This window comes from Cyanistes caeruleus, chromosome 6 (genome assembly GCF_971803275.1).
Source record: "Cyanistes caeruleus chromosome 6, bCyaCae1.hap1.1, whole genome shotgun sequence".
In the NCBI taxonomy this organism is placed as follows: domain Eukaryota; kingdom Metazoa; phylum Chordata; class Aves; order Passeriformes; family Paridae; genus Cyanistes; species Cyanistes caeruleus.
This window is the reverse complement of record NC_141706.1, coordinates 53471251-53477250: the sequence shown is the minus strand read 5'-3', so window position 1 is coordinate 53477250 and position 6000 is coordinate 53471251.

Sequence of the window (6000 nt, the reverse complement as noted above, 5' to 3'; positions counted from 1 at the left end):
GAAAGAACAGGAGGTGTGTTTAATGAAGCCAACTTCTCTCAGTCACAGGCAACGCAACATGAACAAGGAAAAATTTAGACAAATAACAAAGGACAGAACATTCTGCACCCAGGACAACTGATTACACAAAATACAAGAAGGTAAAATATTGGGAGATAAACACAAAAGCATCACCATGAAGCATTTGAAGGAGTCCCCTAAAGCACATGCTACTGGTATAACCTGAACGGCAATCTGGCCTCTAGTTTGGGACCTGGACTTCAAGAAAGTTGCAAACTAACCATAAAAACAACAAAGAAGTGTAAGGAGAACAACCAAGAACTACAACATATCCACAGGGAAAAGCTGAAGAAGTCTGAACTATTTAGTCAAATACAGAAGGAGGGGAGAAGGTGACTGTCTTCCAGAATTGTACAATAAAAGTATTTGAAAAGACCGAGAGAATAATTTGTTTCCTGTGTCTGCTGTTGACAGAACGAGTAGTGAACTTAAATTGCAGTAAGGCATATTTAGATTTGACACTAGGAAAATTTTGCTGATTGAGAGCAGTCCATTACCATGCTCAGTTCTCTTTAGGGAGCTTAGATCTCCATCATGTTGACTACTTTCAAGGTTGTCTCCCTCTCTGACCATTGGCTACCCTGCAGGTTACTCTTACTTTACCCTCCAAAAATGTCCAGAATCTGAAGATATTGTTAGCATTTTTCTTTCACTGACAATGATTGATTTTTTGAGTATGTTTCTAGCACTATCTCTTTCAGAAACCAGACTCAGTCACCTGGTACAGACACTACTCAGCTTGGTAACAGGTTCATCATCCAGTTTTCTCTGTTGAGACAGTAGAACAAGGACAGTAATTACATTACAAGATTTGTCCACTGTTGATCAAGCAGCTTCGCATGAGGCTTACCAGTTTAACTTAAGTACAAAGAACCAAGGAAGTGGTCACAGCCCCAAGACTCCCGAGTTCAAAAAGCATTTGGACAACATTCTCAGGCACATGGTGTGATTCCCTGGCCTGTTCTGTGTAGGGCCAGGACTTGGGCTAGGTGATTTGTGTGGATCCCTTCTAACTCAGGATATTTCAGCAAAAATTTATTCACAGATAAGGTTGCTAAGCATTGGAATTCCCTACTGCCCAGGAAGGTGATGGAGTCACCATTCCTGGAAGTGTTCAAGAAATGACTGGATGTGTCACTTAGTGCCCTGGCCCAGCTGACAGAGTGGAGATGAGTCAAGGGTTGGAGTACATCATCTTCAACATCTTTTCCAACGTAAGTGATTCTCTGTGAGATTCTCTGTGTGCATTTCTTCACTGAAATGGTCACCCAGCATTGGAACAGGCTGCCCAGGGCAGTGATGGAGTCACCATCCCTGGAGGGATTTAAAAGATGTCCAGATGTTGTGCTTAGGAACATGGTTTATTGTGAACCTGGCAGTGGTGAGTTAATAGTTGGACTCAATATTCTTAAAGGTCTTTTCCAACTTAACTGATTCTATGAACAGGCTTTATATGCATGTCTTCAGTTCTTGTACCTTCCACTGATCAGCTACTATCATCTTTCTAGCATGAACTTTCCAATCAGTTAGTTATTTGATCCATATATTAAGTACATAGACAAATTCCAGTCAGTGTTACAAATTCAGCTGATGCTATGTAATCAAAAGCTGTATCTAAGTTCCAATGGAAAACTATTTTTAACATCAGTAACTGCACTTTATGTCATCCAGATCCAGCAGGGTCTAAATAGACAGATGATTTATAGGACAAACCTATTCTAAGCATAAATCAGGGATGCACATTTTTGGAAAAAATGTCCATATGCTAATCTTTGGTCAGTATGCTGCAGAACTTGGAAGGCACAGATGGCACGAGGCAGGAAATTTTAGGAAGAGAAATTACTTTCTCCTAGCTAAGTGCTCTCCTGGGAATCCAATCTTGCCTCTGCCAAAGAATAACAGTGTAATAATCAGTTATTACTTGAACTTCTCATAAGTTGTGGTTAGCTGTTTGTTCTTCATGTTCTGAGTGCTTGACTCGAAATCCTGGAGCCAAGTTTGCAGGAGGGCAGGCTCACAGCTGCAAGTGAACAGAACAGGGCACGAGCCCTGAGCATGGCAGGTGCTGCAGTGCTGCCCAGAGCCCACAAGGGCCTGGGTACCCAACTGAGCCCCCACACCAAGCAAATTCTCCATCTGGAAAATTCTGTGCCTCACATCGTAATCTACAGGGTAGATACAGCAACTGCTTTTTGAAAATTCATTTTTATTTGTGAAGGACTCAGGCACCAGAGAAAGGGCTTTAGGAAGGTAGCAACTCTGCATTTAGGTTGGAGTGTGCTGCAAAGCAGGCATAGTGTCACACTGAACTGTGAGGAGAGATCAATGTATTGAGTAACTGCTCATGACACAAACATCTTACATTGTGCACACCGTACACAGAAATGGGGGAAAAAAGCACAAATTGATAAGTACTGCATGGTAGGAAAAGACCAGCAATGCAGGTTTACACAGCCAAGGCAAGCAATTGCCATTATCATGAGTGGTTTGGGTTTGGCATCTTTCTCTGTATTGTGAAATTAAAAAGAGCATCCAAGGAATGCAGCTACAGGATGAGTGATTATAGCCTTACCAAGACCATCAGTCACACTGTAGCATCAGTAACAACAACCAGCCTCCTTAGGTACACATAACAACCTCCTCTTAAGGACCAAACTAAGGATTAATACAAATGAAATTTGATTTACAATAAGGTAACATTGCTTTTAGTAAATGCTTTGGTGATCAGAGGGAGAGCACTGTGAATGTGCTGAAGTTAGCTACATAAAGGTCACACAGGCAAGACAATTAATTTTGTGTGCTTAAATTTGAGATCTTCATTGTACCTCCCAACGTAGGTTTGTCTAAATGTAATGATCATGGGCTGCCCAGCATTGTCAGCCCATGGATTTCAAAGGCCATTAGTTCTGTAAGGTTTAACCTGCTGGCATAAATCACCACCAACCTTGTCTTCACTTCCTAATGTGCCTGGTTGTTCCACAGACAGACACTTATCTCCAGCCCTCCCCATTTACACTGGAATCTGATTCTCCCTCTTTCCCTTGTGCTTCTTCAAAGGCCCCTTTTGTACATGTTTTTTCTACCACATGCTTGGGCCAGGGCCTGTTTAACATCTTCACAGTAACAGTTTGCGCTTTTTTCCTGCTGGTAGGAAGGAAAACCTCATTCAATTCATCAGGCTCTCCAGAAAAGCACAGTGGTTTTGTGTCTTTCAGCTCTTCCCTGCACATACAGAGAGGGAATTCTCTTCATCACAGAACAGGCAGAGATCTCATAGCAGACCCCAGTTACATGGCAGCCCCAATTACACTGGGCAGCCTCCTTCTCTTCTGCTAGCAGCAAACAAAATCCTTTACCCTGACCTTCCTTCCTCAGCTCTCTTGCCAGAACACAGGGCTCTCTTCGTCTCTGTGTGAAGAACTGGTGATTGAAGGAACAAGCAAAACCAGAAGGAACATTTCTGTCACTGCTGTGCTTCCAGCACCTATTTCACACAAGGAAGCAGAGGTCCTGCTCTGCCATCACTGGTTGCAGAAAGTCAGTTGCTGTGGCTTGCATGTCAACTGCAGTCTGTTCTTTGAGAGTCACTCAGTTGATGTACAATGAGAAATTGATATACAAGTATGGCAAATAACCATCTACCAAATTTTAAAGTAGGTTTAGATGGCAAGAAAAGCTCAGATAGTAAGAAAGACAATAGACAAAGAATAATATTGAAGAACTAGTTATGGTCCAGATCTATATATACACAGAATCTCATCAATAACACTGATAGAAATGAAGCCTGTTTAGAAAAATAAGCTTCAGTCTTCAATCTATTTTTCAGCCCTTGAGCATTCAATTATTGTGGATCAGTTACCAATAAAAAGATAATATTTTAAATATCCTGAGCTTTTCTTTAGCCATTGTACACTTCCCTGAGTGCTGTGAAACGGGACTGAAATACACCAATAAAAATATTAGGATAAACTGGACTTGAAGGATTTTATCTTTAATGGTAGAAAGTCACACTTGAAATGGTCATGTATAAAACCATGTTATTTACCACAAGACAGAACCATATTTTCTAACTAATGCAACTGACATTATTTCTGTAGCAGGCAGGGTACCTAAAGGTACTTTATGCAACATGTGGCGTGACCCAGTTCCCACTGAAAATTTCAGACATCTGGTTTCCTCACTGGTTTGCAGGAGGTACCTTCCATGATCACATCTTCCAGTTAATGGATAAATTCTATAGACCATGCACTGTAATCTGTGTTTGTGAATATCATCCAGCACAGAGGGACCCTGGATTTGATTACAGCCTCCACACAACACAATAAATATGTTATTAATAATCACAAACAGTACACATTTGGAATGAAAATCAAATGAAACATCTAAAAGTCTAAGAAATTAATCACAGACAAAAAATGAAGCAATGGAAGTGGACTGGTTGGGGTTTTATTTCAAGTGTATTTTCTCTTCAATAAACTCTGATAAATACCATCCAAAGGGCATTTCAAAGCTTGATCTTCCTAGTGCAAATGAAGGGTAAGTGAATTACAATAGACATTGGGGTTGGTTTTATTTTTAGTAAGTCATGGCACATAATCAATTTTTCCTAACACTTTTGAGTTTGTAGATAAAATGCAATGTATATGTACATCAGTAAGTATTTTATAGAAGTCCCTGCAAAAACATGAATAAAACACTGAATCATTCTGTATGAGCAGAGGTACTGAGAACCATCGTGCAGACAAATTCTCACTCTGCTCTTTGTTCTAAAGGGGAGATGACATTTTACAATATTTAAGGCATATATAAGATTTTACTCATTGGGACATCAAGAGATTATTTTAAATTGATCAAACCAAACATATCTCCATCCTGATAAAAATGGAAGATAAATTTACTTCTCAGAGCATGGGGTGAGGATTATAAGTAAATGATCGGGAACGTGATGCGAGTGCACATGCTCTGGGGGTGTTTGTCAGACAGTGTGAGTCTCCTATCCTCTCATCTCAGAAAACACATTACCTGCATGTAAATGCAATTAGCTTCCATTTCCCACTCCTCCACAGCAAGGTTTGTAACTCAGTGTTTTATAACCTGTCTTCTGCACCAAGATCCCAGGTGGCAGAAGGAGTTAGTCAGCTTTTGGTGTGCTTCGCAGCTGTCTAGTCCATGAGACCACGCAATCCTCAAAGACAGTGACAGTGTGCTGCAGTCAAGGGGTGACCTCTATGCTTTAAAGCCTAAAGTAAAAAAAAGCACATGGTAGCCATCCTCGCTTCTAACCTGCCAGATGTCTCCCCCATGTTGTTACCCAACACACTGTTTGTCTCTGAGTCATAAGAAAGAAGGTTTTTTTTAGCTACTAGAAGGATGACTATTGCAGAGCAAGATCTTTGTACTTTAATCTAACCATCCATTTTGGCTACATTCTAGTTAATTGTATTAGAATACTAAAATAGACCAGTATCAAAACAAACATTCAGCCTGCAAGACTTCTTTTCCTTTCTCATTTTCATTACCTATAAGATTATGAGTCAGGTTTGCTGGAGAATTGACTGGTCTTTTTCACCTAACAATAGAACTTTGGAAAAAAATTCATAACTCTCACCTAAAATCCAAGCTGGTGAACTATTTCCCTTCAGTCTAAGAGCTCTGTGACCTGAACCTCACTTCTTTAACTTCAACTCCTTCTTACTTCTCTGCTGCTCTCAGCAAGCTACTGCTATAATTGTAACAATGTTATTGTAAATCATGAATGACATGGGGAGGCTGGGGTTGTCTCACACCGTTCATATTTATGAACGTCGTCTGCAACAATTTCTCCTAACAGATACACTTAAATTAACAGTTCCATGTGTTTTTAAACTACTCCAGTTTAATTTTCAATCGTTTCTGACTGCTGGTCGCCTGAATTTGGTGGTTCAGTCTTTCCTGAAGTTG